Source organism: Dioscorea cayenensis, chromosome 16 (assembly GCF_009730915.1).
Source record: "Dioscorea cayenensis subsp. rotundata cultivar TDr96_F1 chromosome 16, TDr96_F1_v2_PseudoChromosome.rev07_lg8_w22 25.fasta, whole genome shotgun sequence".
NCBI lineage: Eukaryota > Viridiplantae > Streptophyta > Magnoliopsida > Dioscoreales > Dioscoreaceae > Dioscorea > Dioscorea cayenensis.
Genome location: NC_052486.1, coordinates 17,737,075 through 17,755,762, shown reverse-complemented (window position 1 = coordinate 17,755,762; position 18,688 = coordinate 17,737,075). Strand labels below are relative to the sequence as shown.

Sequence of the window (18,688 nt, the reverse complement as noted above, 5' to 3'; positions counted from 1 at the left end):
TTTTTGGCACCGTTGCTAGGGAAAAGGCGTTTTGGAGACACTTTACTATTTAGCTATTCATCATTTGTTCTATTTCACAATTTCTTATTTTATCATCGTTCTGTTTTTTTTTTCTTTTGTAGCAGCTGCAGGTTATGACCCGAGGAAAACCTTAGACATTGGCTGAAGGAGATCCTGAACTTGAACGAACACTCAGAAGAAGCGGTAAAGAACTTGTATAATAACCGTTAAATCCAGTTGAAGTAGAGGATGAAGGGTTGGAAAACATGGCAGAACAGAATGAGCAGAGGACACTCTCCGATTATGACAGACCCTCAGTTTTGAGCACACAATCTTGTATTTTACGGCCACCAATTACGGCTCAGAACTTTGATCTAAAGTCGGTATTCATTAATATTTTAGAGCAGTCTGCACAGTTTAATGGTTTGGCCGATGAGGATCTAAATAGTCACATAGAGAATTTTTTGCAAGTGTGCGACATGCTCAAGATCAAGGGTGTTATGGATGATGCCATCAAGTTGAGAGCCTTCCCATTTTCCTTGAAGGGGAGAGCGAAGCATTGGCTACATTCATTACCTAGAGCATCGCTTACTACATGGGAGGAGATGTAAAATCTTTTCTTGCCTGATATTTCCCTCCCAGAAAATCTGCAAAGCTTAGAAATGAAATATCCTCTTTCATGCAAATTGAATTGGAGTCTCTATTTGAGACATGGGATAGGTTCAAGGAGCTCATGTAGAAATATCCTCAACATGGGTTTCCCGAGTGGATGATTATTCAGAATTTTTACAATGGGTTGAACCCTAGTACAAGGTAGTTACTTGATGTAGCAGGAGGTACCTTAGGTAGGAAAAACCTCGGAGAAGCACCACAATTGATTGAAGAAATGGGTTTGAATAGCTACCAATTTAATGCAAGAGAGAAGAAGAAAGTGGCCGGTCTCCATGAGATTGATGCGGTTACATCATTAGCGGCCCAAGTGGAGTCATTAAGCAAGAAGTTAGACACTCTAACTTCTCTTAGATTGGTAGCCGTGATGAATTGTAACAGATGTGGAGGAGGCCATGCTCCATCCGATTGCCCTATTTCTATTGGTGGTACATTCTCGGTGGAACAAGTCGATTTTGTAGGTAATGCGATGAGGGGCCAAGGAAATCCATATAGCAATACCTACAATCCGGGTTGCAGGAGCCATCTGAACTTTTCTTGGAATAATCAAGGGCAACAAAAAGCCACGGCACCATCGGGTTTCCAACAACAACAACAATCTCCAAACATGGAGAACCGAGTTTCAGGCTTGGAAACCCGAATGACCGACCTAGAGAAACCTTTGACCAGATTTGTGCAATCATCGTATACAAGGTTTCAATTGGTCGAGGCCACGCTTTGCAACCACACCGCGTCATTGCACAACCTAGAAAATCAAGTGGGGCAAATTGCGAAGTCGTTGTCAGAGAAGCCACAAGGAAACTTGCCTAGTAACACTGAAACCAATCCGAGAGAACATGTGAAGGCAATCACGTTGAGAAGTAGTTGTGAGGTTGAAGGTAGGCTTCCAAGTGAGAAGATCAATATTGAAGCACCCGAGGTTTTGGAGGTTGAGGAGAGAGCTAATAAGGAGAAGGAGGTGGCACCCCCACCTTACAAGCTAAGAATCCCTTATCCTTCAAGATTGAAGAACGACCAAAATGATGAGCAATACAAGAAGTTCTTGGGTCTATTCAAGCAATTGCACATCAATAAGAGGAAGTTGGAAGAGAGTGCATTAGTGACCTTAGATGCCTCTTGTTCGGCGGTTTTGCAAAAGAATATGCCGAACAAGAAAAAAGACCACGGAAGCTTCATCATCCCCTGTAACATTGGTAATTTGGGTGAAGAGATGGTATTGACAGATTCAGGGGCTAGTATCAACGTCATGCCATACTCTTTCTTTCAGAAGCTAGGCTTAGAAGAGCCTAGGCCCACTCAGATGACGTTACAATTGGCGGACCGAATGGTGAGACATCCGAGGGGCATCATTGAAGACGTTCTTGTCAAGGTTGATAAGTACATATTTCCTATAGACTTCGTAGTGTTGGATGTCGATGAGGATGTAGATGTTTCTTTGATACTTGGGAGGCCATTCTTGCACACTTCTAAGGCACTTATCGACATGGACGGTGGGAAGTTGACACTGAGGGTTGGCGACGACAAGTTGACATACCGCCTTGTCGATGCCATGCGAAATTCTCTCGACTTTGATGGCACTCTTTATTTTCTTCCTACTACCGATGATCTAATTGATGAATATGTGTAGGAAATGATGAATTCGGACTCATACGAGGGATTGTTAGACCAAGAAGTGGAGAATGAAGAATTGATGATGTTTGGTCTAGAGGAGAAGGTAACATCTACCCCGGAGATCGTGAAGAAGGTGCTCCAGAAGATGAAGCGTGTAAGGAGACGTCACAAGAAACGCCCCAAGGCTAACGGGGATGTGCAAGAATGGAGTAAGAGTGACGAACCTTTGAGGGGTAACAAAGTTGATAACTCTCCCTCGACCTTCAAAAGACTATGTTCATCATGCTTCTAAGTTATGGGTAAGAGGGAAACCTTCATCTATGAGCCCTCGTGAGATAAGAAGAGATACGTCAAGCTAAGTGACGTTAAACAAGCGCTTCTTCAGAGGTAACCCAAGTTCTTTACTGTTTTCTAGTTCTTAGTTTAGTGTTTGCATGAATAAGGCTTGAGTGTTGGTGTCTTGATGTTTACATGCTATTGTTGTGATTTTCTCATGGATTATTTGGTGTTTTTGTGTGCATAAATGTGTGTGTCAGAGTATCTTGGTCATTTGATCATGTGTTTTATGATTCTCTAGTTCATTTTGCATTATCGAAGCAGGCTTTGAGTGTGTATACATGTTCAGGAATTTTTTGCAGAGCCTGGAGATTTTTCTAAGTTCTCCAGAGAAAACACACAACCATGTGGAAATTCCACAAGGGAGTGTGTTTGCGTTCAGAGCTCATCCCAAGAGGACACAAGGGCGTGTGTCTGCCCTGTGAATGACCTTGTGACAGTCACACGCCCGTGTGGAATTTTTACACAGCCGTGTGTTTCTCTGCAGACATTCAGAGAGCTATCTCGAGAAGACACAAGGGCGTGTATCGGCCCTTGTGTTTGACCCTGTGAACTACACACGGACGTGGGTAAGTTTCACACGCCTGTATAAATTTCTGCAGAGAGTTCTCCTCCATCCCGAGAAGACACAGGGGCGTGTGAATGTCCCCGTGAGTAGGGATGTGAAGATCCACGCCCGTGTGGAATTTCCACACGGGCGTGTGAAACACTTAGAAGAATTACTCAGTTGGACAGAGAAGCCACAGGGGCGTGTTGGTACCTCTGTGGGTCGGCACACAGACGTGGGGAATCTCCACACGCCTGTGTGGTTGCGTTCAGAGATAAAGTGTGCCATCACGAGAGCACACAGGGGCGTGTGTCTGCCCCTGTGAAGTTTTCCTGTTGAGTCACACGGGCGTGGGTAATTTCCACACGCCCATGTGGATGTACAGAACTCCAAGAGACGTGGGTTTTCTTTAAAACCTCTTAGTGTTTCTTCACCTTCTCACTTCCAAACATTCAGAGAACACTCTCAATCACTCTCCCGACTTCACACCGTCATTTTAGAGAGGTTTTGTTTGAGTTTTCCGACTGTTTTTGACATTTTCATCTTCATCTGGTCGGTAAACCCTTTTTCTCTCTTTTTCTTCACCACACTTGATTTTAATTGATTAAAATGGTGAACGTTGCTTCGTTTCTATATTTATATGGTCTGGGCATGCTTAGAATGAGTTTAGAAATGAAGTTGTGATGTATTTTTGAGCTTTTAGCATGGTGGCCGTGCGGTTTTCACGCCCTGTGGATCCACACGGACGTGTGGAATTTCCACATGACCCTGTGGATTTCTGCTGTTTTAATCTGTGAGTGTTTTTAATCGATTTTCTTTTCAAATCTTGCTGATATGACCCTAGATCGAAGAAGCAAGTCGACAAACGTCCCAGGGGGACTTCACCTGAGCTTGAGCACATAGATTTTTTTATTCTCGAGCATCAGGCTCGATTTGAGCGTTTGACAAGACTCCAGTTTGGACAGTCCCATTTCGTGGATTTGAGTGTACTGAGAGAGGTTCAACGAGGTGATGAGATGGCCAATAAGATTGATGAGCTGTTGGCCGTGGGAAGCTGGAGGAGATTATTATCGATTAGAGAGCCAGCTATCCGCACATTGACGGTGGAGGTGCTAGCGTCCTTCGAGTTTGACTGATCATATTCCAGATTCCACAGTGTTGACGTTTGACAATTTAGGGCATTCAGACATCATTGTAGCATGATTTTCACACAATTTTTAGTCCATATGAGCTTGTATGAAGAGATGTATTTAGATACAGAGGAGTACGATCGATTGACGACTGACTATCTTGGTGCATTGACCCCGCAGCGAGCATATAGAGCCCTGTGTGGATAGGGGCAGTATGAGCCGGGAGTGTCTAAGGCCACGTGCCTGTCCCAGCCGAGTTACAGATACATACATGTGATCCTCAGCAGATCCATGAGTAGCCTAGGTGACAGGACAGGTGTTTTACGCTGCCAGGAGTTACTCTATTTATATTCCATGATCCAGAGCAAGCCGATTCACCTGGGGCACATCGTGGCAAATTACCTGAGGCACCAGGGCCAGTATGCGAAAGTAGAAGTATTATTCGATGGCCCTTACATCACTATACTTATCCTGGGGATGGGTCTATTAGACGCGATCCGTGAGGCTGATAAGATGATCGTTCCCTCCCCTCTCGGCCTAGATACGATGAGACTGATGGGGTTAGTACACAGATACAGGCCGGGAGCATATATTATGACTACGCCTGCACAAAGATAGCTGAGGAGGGATGTGACGCAGTTGAGGGGTCACAGCCGGCTCTCGAGCCTCAGCCCGAGCATATGGAGCCTCCAGTACGCATATTTTCTCTTTCCCGAGCCTATGATCATTTTGAGAGGCTCGAGGGCGCTGTGGGGATGCTAAGGACTGAGATCACCGAGGTTCGCGCGATGTAGGCTGTACACCACTCTAAGGTGATGGCACGTCTCGACACCCTACAACAGTTACTAGAGCGAGATGCTGCCTCAACATTCATCATGCGACCCCTTACCCCTCATGTTCCTCCAGCATCACCATCACCAGATCCACCAGCACCATTCGATTTGGCACAAACACTAGCAGCAGTAGAGCAGCCAGAGCGCGACACCGACGCTTGATGCGTTTTTAGTTTTCTTCCCTTTTATTTCTCATATTTTAATTTTGCTTTATATTTTGGACTTGTACACTCTGAAAGGATCCTCCTTCTGAGCTTATCTTTTATTTTTGTCTCGAGTTGTATTTCATTTTTTTATTTTTTTATAATCGAATTTTATTTATTTTTTATTGAGCTTTACTGAACCCCGTTGTGTATGCGTGCAGATGGTTTTGTCAGTATGAAAATTGAGGATTAGTCATTGACACGGTAAATGTGTTTTACACTTGGCAGTGTGTGGTTCACAACTAGTTGGAACTCAACTCCCAAGGATTTAGCTCCATCAAATGCACCACTAGGAGTTCAGGGGAGTATTGTTTCAATTGCCCACTCCCACATATATTTTTTTGAGTGATATACTTTGTATTGTGCTTCCATTCGTACATTAAGAGCAATGTACATCTTAAGTGTTTGGGGGAGGGGAGTTCACATTTCACATGTTTTATATCTATGCATTGATTGTGCATGCTCACGTAGGCAATGACAGTTCACCTTAGTTGTAATGATTGTATTCTTGAGTTTAGGAGAATTTTCATCATTGAATGTTTTCATGCTCTAGTTTTTACTTGGATTTCTAGGAATTTTTGCCCGATTGACACTTGTTGCACTACTTGTTCATTAAACTCTTTTGGAAACTCAGGTTTGATGTTAAAAGACTAATTAGTGCTATTTCTTATGTTATTTGTGCTAAAAAATATGAAAAGAGAAAAATACTTGTTTTAGTAGTGCATTTGGGGTGGGAAGAGGTACCACCTATGAAGTATGAAGCTACTCTCATAAATCGGATACTAGTTATGCCCTAATGAGAGAAAGAGCTATCTACTCGGATGAGTGAAAGCTACTACCCTGGTAGAAAGAGCTACCACCTCGAATGTGTGAAAGCCACCTTAGCGGCCGCTTTGGAACGGGCTACCTTAGAGGATGTGTGAAGCTACTACCATCTCTTTATTTTGTGTTGTTTTATAGATAAATAAGTCCATATACCTAGAACTTTGAGGAGTATACGTTGGGTTGACTTGAGTGAGTTCAAACACTTACACGATTTCGGGTTTGTTGTCCTATTTGATTCAAGTTTTTAGCTAGAGCAATGATTTCTCGTATTTGATATTGAAATTTCCCTTACTTGTAGAATGCTTCCGTTGCATGCTTTGGTGAACCTAAGGCCAAGCACTTTCAATATTTCCTTCTTCTTTGCTTCAATGTTTTATTTTTGCTTGAGGACAAGCAAAAGGTTAAGTGTGGGGGAGTTTGATAAGTGTTTGTGTACTAAGAATACAAAGTATTATTTTTTTACGATGAGCATTACTTTTATCAAATTTTATCGCTAATACATGTGTTTCTATGTTCTTTTGCGCATATAGGGTTATGAAGCCAAATATGAAAGAAAGAAGACAAAGTAGATTGGGATTGTACTTTATTAATGAAGTCTTGGAGTGAACAAATGTGAAGACACAATTTGTAATCGAATATACGCTAATGTGTGTCAACCTCCATGCGCTTAAGCAATTACATGATTTGGAAGGGCACAAAGCCAGTCACATTTGCGTATTTTGACTTGTGCAATGTTAGCAAGATCTTCACCAATATGTCATTATATTGAAGAAGCGATGTGATATACGGCATAAACGTGTGCCCGTTTATGTTGCCTCGATGAAAAGTGTGGATTCGGGAATATTTTGGCGGAGTACTGTAGCAGATTACTGTAGTAATTACTGTTTACAGCCCATAGAAAATCAGATTTCCAGAAATCCACACGGGCGTGTGGAAATTCCACACGCCCGTGTGGATGCCCGATTTGGGGATCCATCTTTCATCTTTCTCTCCATCTTTTCTCCAACTTTTAAGAGGGTTGTGGCTAGGGTTTAAAGGGGCTTTGGCAAGGGTTTTGGAGTGGTTCTACGGTTTGACACTATGTTTCTCTAGGAAGATAGTTATTGGGGGAGCTTTCATCGGCACCGATCCGGTGAGGTGTGCCCTAAGCTTGACAAGAGGACCTTTGGAGAGGACGAGGCTACTCCACAAGACCATCAACATGAATACCGAGGGGGTTTTCTTATGGATTACATGTTTTTTACTTTCAATTTTATTATTGATTTTATCTTGCTCTATGGAGAACTAAATCCCCTAGTGGATACTTGGACCTGTAAACCCTAGGATGTTATTATTTCATTGACCTTTTATTATGGTTTCCTTGATTGATATCTTTAATTGAGTTCCAATCTTGAATGCTTGTTGAATGATTTCTAACTTAGAGTGACACTAGGGTTGAGAGTCCATCTTTTTATCCTTTGTGGATGAGTGACACACCATGAGGGTTAGACATTGCTAGATTAGAGAGGGTTGAGAGGGTGAGTCGAGAGGTAGGGGAGCGTCCCCTTTCCCCTCCGGTGTGATTTATCTTACCTCCATGTTCCTAGAGTTCTTTGCGGTCACAATAGAGTGAAGTGCTAAGAGAGGAACTCCGCTGGGGCTTAGTCGCGCGAGCAATAGAGTGAAGTGTTGAAGTAATCATTAGTATCTAGGGCTTAATCGTGACTAGGGGTCTTTCGTCTGGACCAGAGGATTAGATCTACATATAAAAATAGGGTTTATCACTTGGAATCCTTAGAGCTTCTTGTAACTGTACACAGTGTGAGGTGTTGAGATTGAGCGATTTCTCCGCCAGGGTATAGTATAGAGTTAGTCACAGTTGACCTTAGTTTTGGGACTGTATATTTTAGGATTTCCACGACTCATTAAGCATCAGTTAGGAGACATAATAGTTGGTCTTGCACTTGAATCAATAACCCTAGGGGGAGCAATGTCCGAGTGCCCCACTTTCTATCGATTACTTTTCCTCTCATTTTATCGTACCTCTCTTTCTTATTTTCTTTAGTCTTGTTCACATTGATTTTATCCACACTATTATTGTTTCATCTTCACTTAGTTAAGTAGAAATCGTTGTATTTCTATTCACTATTCCCTGTGGATACGATAACATACTCACCTGGGATTTATTACTTCGATAAATCCATACACTTGCGGGTCACACGCAAGGGGCGTTGTCATTGTTTTACTAAGAGAAGGATGTGCAACACTCATTTTTAGAGTTTCTTTGATTTAATTGAATACATTAATGAAAGCAACCACAAATCATTCAAATGGGTGTTTTTTTCTAAAAAAAATATTCAATTATTTTTAATACAAGAGTTATATAGAATATATCAATGAATGTGCGTTGTTATGGATCCTTTTAATTCTATTTCATTTGTTTGTATGCCTATTGAGTTGTTTCAACAAGTATCTTTTGAGTTTATTAACTCCATCAGTGAATGAGGTTATTGCTTTTTTATTGACTTATCAATTTAGGTTTTTGCAATTTGACACATGGACATGTAATTTCAGATATGGACAACGTTGATGAAGTGAAACTATATTTCCTGATGTACATTTGTTACTTTTATGTTTTAAATGTCATGATTGTTGTATGTGCGAAAAAACAACATTGTGATGGAAGTCGATTAATTCAATACAAGATTGAGTCAACATCGAGTAGGCAGCGGAGACAACATGAATATTTAAGGTGGACAATTTATGAAAGTGACATAACATGCATTAATAAGCTACTGATGGATTAACATTGTTTCAATAATTTGTATGAACTGCTAACTACCACCAGTAGACTATGAGCAACAAGAAATGTTATGGTTGAGGAGATGGTTGCAATGTTTTTGAACATTTTAGCCCACCATGTCCAAAATAGAATAATCAAGTTTGATTTTGTATGATCGGCCAAAATAGTTAGTTGGCATTTTCATGCTGTGTTGTGGTCAATTATTCTTTTCCATGGTGTTCTTCTAAAGAAACCGGAACCGGTACCAAAAAATTCAAATGATCCTAAGTGGAAATGGTTTAAGGTAAAAAATAAAATTTAGTGGGTTATTTTTTTAGTTTTTTTAGTGGGGTTATTACATAAATAAATAAAAAATAATGTTTTCTTTTATCCAACATAGAATTGCCTTGGAGCATTGAATGTGACACATATACAAGTGAATGTACCCAACACCGATCGTCCACGATTTAGATTGCAAAAATATGAAATTACCACCAATGTACTTGCTATTTGTGGACAAGGTATACAGTTTATATACGTCCTATCCGATTGGGAGGGTTTGGCACATTATGTTCTAGTGTTGAGGGATGCCGTTACAAAACCAAATGGTTGAAAAGTTCCAAACGGTGACTTATGTATACTATGTTGTTTTTAATGTAGTCATTCTCATTGATTGTGCGTCTGACAACAAATTCGTATCTTAAGTTTCTATTACTTAGTTGATGCCGGATATGCAAATTGACTCGAATTCCTTGCACTTTTTTGAGTCCAGCTGTATCACTTAAGTTCATGGGCCGACGAACGTCACCCAGAAACACCTAAAGAGTTTTTCAACATGTAACATGCTAGCACTAGGAACATTATTAAGAGAATGTTTCACCTTTTGAAAATTCATTGGAAAATTCTAGCCAGTCCAAGTTTTTATAGTTTGACCACTCAATGGCATATTATTAGTGCGTGTTGTTTACTGCACAATTTCATTAGGAGAGAGATGATGGAAGATCCTACAAAAGAAGAAGAAGAAGAAGTTGATGTTTCATCTTCCAATGAGAGTGTGGAAGATGACACCAACAACATAGTAGCCATGCAACCAATGGATTAATGGACCCAATTTATACAGGAGATGGCCACTAGTTTCGTATTTTTTATTTGTTTTACGATTTTATAAATTTTTTTGTACTTTATCTTTATGGGGATGTTTATGAGATATGGCTTGAGTGTAATTGTCTTGTTCATGTTGTGAATTATGTCCATGTTGTTTAATGTGAATCATTCCTTATTTGTTTTTTTAGTATGGAGACATAACAACAACCAAAAGGGAAGGCTAGAACAAATGATATTGGACCCCTGGGGAAGATAAAGCCCTCATTGATGCTTTGGTTGAGCTTTCCACAAGCGCTTTTTGGTGGGCTAAAAATGGCTTCCGGAGTGGATATCTCATGCAGTTAGAAAGGATGATACAAGAAAAGATTCCACAAACCAAGTTGAAGATTGTACCAAACATTGAGTCTGGTGTGAAACTCTTAAGGAGTAAGATGAATGTCCGATATCTTAAAACTGAGTGGTTTTGATTGGAACTTCGAAAACAACACTATCATATGTGACAAAAGCGCATATGATGAGTATGTCAAGGTAAAAAAAAAAAACAAAACAAAACTCATATATACTTGTGGCCTTTTTATTCAATGCACTATCGTAAAGATTTAATTAATTGTGGGATTTTTATACAATGTAGACTCACAAAGAAGCAGGCGGACTGTATGGCAAATCCTTTCCATTTTCAATGATCTTGCATAATTTTTCATCAAAGATAGAGCTTTCCGCAATAACAGGGGTGATATTTGGGACGATGTAGCTCAATATGAACAAGATGATAACATGTCACTCTAGGAAGGTATAGGTTTATCCCGAATGCCTTTTGATGACCTACCTTTGCCCATGCAAGACCTGACACATGATTCATCACCTATGCTTTGTGATAACATCACCTCAACAACATCTAGGTGTCGAAAAAGGAAAAGTGTTGCTAAGGATCCAACAATGGACCGAATTTCTACAAATTTTGATGCCTTCGTAAATCTGGTTGGCCCAGAATTTAGAGCATTGGCTGAGGCAGTAGCATGTAACACCAAGGCAGCGGCATGCACCGTTGAGTCTGCTGCTCGCAATGTTGAGATTACCGCACGTACTGTTGAAATATCTGCTAGTAATATTGAAATCACAATGCACAATGAAACATATTGTGCAGACATTCAAGCAAAAAAGAGATCATGGTGTTATTTTGTCTGTTGATGGTCCTACAAAAGATGAGGCCATATTCAAAGTATTGGCAAAGGATGAAAATCAACTGACAGTATTTTTTGGACCTTCCAATTGAAGGAAATTAGGCTTTTTCTAGGTTTTCTTGTGAAGGATGTCATATTGCCCACCTAATGCTTGACTTATCTTGGTAAGAATTTAAAATTGTAGCTATGTAACTCGAATGATTAATTAGTATTCATTACATGTATATTTTGGTAACATGAGTTATTTTACATACCAAACAATATGTTCATGTCTCGAGTAAATTTGGGCATTAGTTTAGTTGCTTTAAGATTTGCTTGTGGTTGATATGTATATTGGATTTCCATTTTTCCATTAAAAAAAATCAACTAACTATTTTCCATTCCGATATCCTTTCTTTGCAGGTTTATCCATTTGATAGGCAAGTGTTAGAATGAGGAGATGAGTATGGGAAAGAGTTGCTTTTTGTTCAATGTTGTTACTAGTTAAATGGAGCATCTTATCATTTTGAATTTGTGGAAGAACCTGAAACTCTTTGACCCCATGATTATACTTACCGTTTGTGATGTTTTACATTTTGTGGGTTGGTGAATTGTTTGTGCAACTTTGGTGGTTGGAGTTTTTTTTTTAAATGGTTTCTAGTACTCTTTGCTTTATAAATGACATTGAAGAACAATGAACTAGTATTTGTGAATACATGTTGGAAAATTAAAATCAAAATTGGACATGCACTTGGATTTATTTGTCAGTTTAGATTGTGTTAGTTGTGCTATTTGTTCGTCTATTCTACTCTATAGTTGATTGTTTGCTCTTTCATGCTGTGTTGGTTGTGCTCTCTTCATTTTAAATATTGGGATGCTGATGTAGTTTTGCTTAGCAAGATGCCATCTTTGGACATGGACATGATCTAGGATGCTCTTCCACTTGCTGCAACAGACTCTTCTTGATTGTTTTTTCTTTTATTTTTGATTGGATTTTCTCTTATTTATGTTTTTGGTTTTTTTGAGTTACTGAATTTGGTTGTGTTAAGGTTTTTGATACAATTGCTCTCAAAGATGGAATTCTGATCACTCTGGTACATGCTGGATTGTTTGGATGAGTTAGCGAGTTTTTGTGTTTGTTTATGAGTTAATTTTATTGACCAATCTATTTTAATTTGGCTAGGACAAGAAGATTATTTTAGACGTGGTTTGGTAATTGGAAAAACATATCTTTGGGACTATCAAAATATATTGAGTTGAAAATTGAGAGTTTAGGTTCAAATTTAGACATTTGTATAATAAAATAAATTAATAGTTATTTAAAATTAATTTCTAATTAAACATTATATAAAAATTTTAAGAATAGAATGAAATTAACCATTATTTGAAATTAATTTATAATTATACATTAATTAATAATAATAAAATAAATAGTTATCTTTTAATTATTTTATAAATAATAATTATTTGAAATAAATATCATTTAAAAATTAATTAAAAATTTTAAGTATTGAATGAAATTAATAGTTATTTAAAATTAATTTTTAATTAAACATTAATTATTGTTAATAATAAATATTTATGTTTTAATTATTTTATAAATAATAATTATTTTGAATAATTATCATTTGAAATTAATTAAAAAATTTAAGTATGGAATAAAATAAATAGTTATGTGAAATTACTTTTCAATTAAACATTAAATAATAATAATAAAATAAATATTTATGTTTTCATTATTTTATAAATAATAGTTATTTGAAATAAATATCATTTTTTTAGACAAGGAGTAAAAGGGTAATCTTAGCATAACTCCACTTTTGTACTTTTCTCATTCCCAATAAATTACCTTTCCAACCAAACACCTTTTTCATTACCATCCCCTCATTCCATTATGGTAATCCAAACACTACCTTAAGCCCCGTTTGGCTCTACGGATGTGAAGATAGGAATAGGGTGATGGGAATAGGGATGGGGATGGTGATGGGGATGTAAGATTGGAGATGTGAATGAAAGTGATGTTTTGTTGAAAGGAATACAAATGGGAATAGGAAAAGTTAAGAGGAAGAGATATAATAAAATTCACTTTGTACCCTTTGAGTATTTTATTTTAAAATATACACTTTAATCATTTTATATAAAAATTATTTATGAAGTTAACATTGGATAAAATTTCTAAAATAACTGTCAATATTATCTATTGAAAAATTAATTATTTGAGATATTTATAATTAAATTTTAAATATTTTTATATAAAAAATAATTAACAAATGAAGGACAGATAAATTTTAAAATTCATTATAAATATCCATTTGCAATATTTATTTTTGAGATAATTATTATTAAAAATTTTAAAAAGTTAATCCATTTTTGTATTTGAAAAAATTCGGTGGTGATAGCCGATATTTAACTATTAAATAAGTTAATCCATTTCTGGCATTTAACTATAAAGAAACATCAAACCAATTCATATATCAAGCAAGCATTATCATAAGTTACACAATCCAACATAATAATCATCATTCTTGGATATTAACCATTTGTTTTGCATACCAAACAAATAGCAAGAAATCCCACATTAAAAAAATTTAAGATATGAATATAAAACGAAACATAACATGGACTATAGTGCAACAATCATAGTATATAAATCTAGATAGAAAAAAATTAAAGCAAATACTGATATTTTGCGCTCACCAACAATGTTTTACCAACATTTTTGCAGAAGTTTTGATAAGTGCTTGAGTATAAGTATTACGAAGAATACTTTTCCTACATTGAGCATCACTTTTATCAGATTTTATGGCTCATTCGTGTGTATTTGTGTTCTTTTGTTCATTTAGGGTTGCGGAGATAAGTTTGGAAGAAAGGAAGCAAAAATGGATCTTGGACGTAATTGTTGACGAAACTCTTGGACTAAACAAGGATTAAGGCACAAGTTGTGCTCATACACATGTGGGTGTGTGCCAACCTCCAAAATGTTCAAGTGAATACACAAAGTAGAGGGGCACAAAAGCAGTCACACTCATTTGTTTCAACTTGTGTAACATTGTCAAGAGCTTCGTCAATGTGTTTGAAAGCAAAATGCGACATGATCTACTGCATGGATGTGTGCCCAATCATGCGGCCTTGATGAAGAAATTGAAGTCGGGAGCACTGTAGAGAAAGTATTGTAGTAAATTACTGTAGTAAAATTACTGAAGCAGTTACTGTTCACAGCGCGCAAAAAAATGAAGCCTGAAAATCCACACGGCCGTGTGGAATTTTCACACGCCTGTGTGGATGCTCGATTTCTCCCCTTTAAATACCGCTTTAAGAGTTTGATTTGGGGATCTTCTTCCTATCTTTTGCCTATCTTTTGGGGAGAGCACGGCTAAGGTTTGGAGAGATTTTTGCTGGGATTTTGGAGCGTTCCTACGGCATTCGACATCAATTTTCTTCAGAGGAGAGTTATTGGGGGAGTTTCTGACGGCTTGGATTCGGTGGGGTGTGCCCTAGGCTTGACGAAAGAATCTTTGGAAAAGACGAGGGGGCTCTTGAAGACCATCGATACGGATGACAAGGGGGTTATCTCTATGGATTTCTTGTACTTACTTTTGATTTCATCTTTGACTTTGTATTGCTCCATGGAGAGCAAAACCCCTAGTGGGTGCTTGAACTTGTAAACCCTAGGATGATTTTGTTTCATTGACTTCTATTATGCTTCTTTAATTGATATTTTAATTGAGTTTCAATCTTGTGTGTTTATCGATTTGATTTTCCCTTAGAGTGACACTAGGATTGAGAATCTATCTAGGTAACCCGTTGAAGGGGTGACAACTTCACTTGGGTTAGACTTAGCAAGATTGAAGAGGGTTGAGAGGGTGAGTCTAAAGGTAGCAGAACATCCCCTTTCACCTCCGATGTAATTTATCCTATCTCCATGTTCCAAGAGTTCTTTGCGATCATAATAGAGTAAAGTGCTAAGAGACCTTCTCCACTGGGGCTTAGTTGCATGAGTGACATAGAGAAGTGTTGAGTTATCCTTAGTGTCGGGGCTCAATTGTGGTTAGAGATCTTTCACTTGGACCAAAGGATTAGATCTAGGTTAGGGAATAGGGTTTATCACTTGGAATCCCAAAAGCTTCAAGCAGCCCCACATAGTGTGAGGTGTTGAGAGTATCTCTTTCTGCCGGGGCATAGTGTAAAGGGCTAGTCACGGCTGACCTTAGGTTTGGGACCGTGTGTCTTTGGATCTCCATGACTCCTTAAACTTTAATTAGGTGGCATAATATTAGTCTTGCACTTGAAACAATAGTCCTAGGGTGAGCATTGTCCTAGTGCCCCATTTTACCATTGATTATCTCTCTTTATTCCTCTTGCTTTCTCTTTTCTCTTTTACTTTTATTTGCATTGATATTTTAAATCAACATCACAAATTGGTTTTCACTCTAAATAAATAGCAATACTTCTTGTTTCTGAGCATCTATTCCCTGTGTATTCGACTACCCACTCACCGGGGTATTTTATTACTTCGACGACCCGTGCACTTGCGGTACACACAGGTAAGGTGTGTGTCAAGTTCACTTATGAAAAACAAACAAAAATATAGCACAATGCATATAGTTTGTAAAGCACCCAACCTTGACATAAAACCAATAGCAAGATGGCAACAACCCTTCAAAAAAGGAAGAAAGAAATGTTCATATTTGTAAAAAAAAAAAAATGAGCAGCAAAAAAATCTAGATTAATCATAGCCATACAACTTACCATTCAATATAGTGTATTTTCATAAAAAACATTAAAGAATTCACAGAGATATTGTAATCACATAATATCCTATGGCATAATTTAAGGATCAATCACATATTCTTTGGTATGATTTAAGATTCTTTGGTATGATTCAAGGGCTAATTATATACTAAATTGATTTCAATTACATATATTTAGCAATTGTAAATATTCTCAATTATTTATTTCCTATTATAGATGCTAGACCCTAGTATATGTAGAGTACACAATTGTATTATCTTAACTATGACAATCAATGAAAATATTTCTTTACCTCTAAGTTACTTCCACTTCTTTTTCTATTTCATGGTATCAAGAGCTAGTTATATTTTTTTTCCTCCTATGATCCTCCTGGTTTTTCTCACAATTCCTAATCAACAACATAGTCAACACTACCACACAGTATTCTTTAGCCATCATGCCCACAAATACTCAAGAAATAATCAACACCCCAACCATACCGATCCACAATATCACTTCCTTCATTACTATGACTTTAGATTCTACAAACTATTTGATGTGGAGAAATCAAGTTGAATCCATTCTCCTTACCTATGATCTTACTACACACATCGATGGGTCCTTTTCCACACCGACCCTCTCTTCACCAGAGTTTCTTCATTGGCAGCGATATGATTATCTTGTATACAGTTACATCACTGTGACTCTGTCATCGAGCATTGCTTCCTTAGCACTTGGATGCTCCACTATGCGTGCACTTTGGGTTAAACTTGACCGACACTTCCTTCAACAGTCCTCCACTCGTCGTTCTTTACATCGGTGCTAGCTTCACACAAGCACTAAAGGCAATCAATCCATTACAGATTACCTTGCCATTGGTGACCACATTGGCAATGAAGATCTTGTTCTATTCACACTTAATGGCTTACTTGCAGACTTTGAAGCATTCATCATAGCCATTGAGAATTTGACATCTCCACCTTCCTTCGCCGATCTATGTGCCAAGCTACTAGTCCATGAGCAATGTCTTCTTGTCTTCCACATACCCACCGCAATGGCAAGCCCATGCAAGCCAAAAAAGGACGTTATGGCCACACTATTGCTTCTTAATCATCTCCAAGTAATATGCCTTTTGGTTCTCTAAATTTGTAGCACTAGGTTAGGCGCGCTAGTTGGGATCAGCCTAGACCCAGTCACTTCAGCTCACCCTGCTTCTCCAACTAAATTTTCTACTTCACATTACCCCAACCCATTTCTACTAACCCTTCCCCTTACACCTTAAACCAGTTTAATTACCAATGAAGTTCCCCACAATGTCATATCTACAAAAAATGAGGACATATTGCTACAACTTGTCATTACTAGTACACTAAATCTTGCAATAACTCCAAACACCACAACTTCAGCTCCAATAACCTTGAAACGACCTTTTTAGCCCTCAACCTTAATTCCACCCCAACTACCTCTACATTTACTTCCAATATCATATCTGAATGGCTCCATGACATCGGTGCTACATCTCACATAACACCTGATCCGTAACTCATAGAGTCAGTTACCCCGTATCACGGCTCCACTCAAGTGACTGTCGGTAACGGTAATACCCTTCCCATTTCTTCTATTGGCCAATTGGCACTATCCACACACACTTATCCTCTATACTTAGAGGATATTTTAATTGTGCCTCACTTAACTACAAATCTTCTATCTGTTTCTAAGTTTGTTCAAGATAACTCATGTCTCATTGAATTTCACCCTTTGGTAATGTTGTGAAGGATTTCCACACTAGGATACCTCTTCTCACAGGCAACATCCACAATAATCTCTATCCTATGAAAATTCCCTCTATCTTCCAGAACCATATTACTCTTGCTACTCTCCATACTCCTCTCAACTTGTGGCATCAACGTCTTTGCCATCCATGTCAAGCCATCATGTCTCATTTGTCTAGTATTTACCTTTAAAATCTAATGAAATAAATCCTTGTTTTTTTTTATTTTCAAGGAAAAAGCACTCGTCTTCCATTTTCTTCATCTACTTGAACTACCACTGCACCCTTGCAACGTATCCATTGTGATATTTGGGGACCTTCCCCATCTCTTTCTCTTTCTGGTCATAGATATTTCATTATTTTTATTGATGATTATAGCCGATTTAGTTGGATCTTTCGACTCACTTACAAATCCCGAGCCCTTTCTCACTTCCAACAATTCAAAACTACAACCAAAAACCTTCTCTCCACCACAATCAAGTTCTTCTAGTGTGATGGTGCCCCTAAACTTATGAAAGGTCCTTTTTCTCATTACCTTATCTCTCAAGGCATTTCCTATCAAATCTCTTGTCCTCCCGCTCCTCAACAAAATGGGCTTGCTGAGAGAAAAATTAGACACATCACCAAAACTAGCCTCACTCTCCTTATCTATTCCTCTCTTCCAAAATCTTTTTGATTTGAGGACTTCTCTACTTCTATCTATCTCATCAATTTGCTTCCCGTTATTCAAAACAAATCTCCCTATGAACTCCTATATAACACCCAACCTAATATTTCCAATTTACCAGTCTTTGGGTGTACTTGTTTTCCTTTTCTAGGCTCCACTCTAACAGATAAGCTTACACCCAAATCCACCCTCTGTGTCTTTCTCGGATATTCTCCTATATACAAGGGTTATCATTGTTTTGATCCTCTCACTTCTAAAGTTCATCTTTCTCAACATGTTATATTTCTTGAAACCGACTTCTCATATACCACGACACCCGTCTCCAACCTTCTTTCCTCTC

General features: G+C 38.1%; 1 non-coding gene across 1 annotated transcript; it reads right to left on the bottom strand.

Annotated features, from left to right (window-relative positions):
* Positions 1–652: 652 nt before the first annotated feature.
* On the bottom strand, positions 653–759 carry LOC120279897. Its single transcript, XR_005542199.1, has one exon. It is a non-coding gene; the product is annotated as a small nucleolar RNA R71 (small nucleolar RNA).
* Between the last annotated feature and the right edge of the window lie 17,929 nt (positions 760–18,688).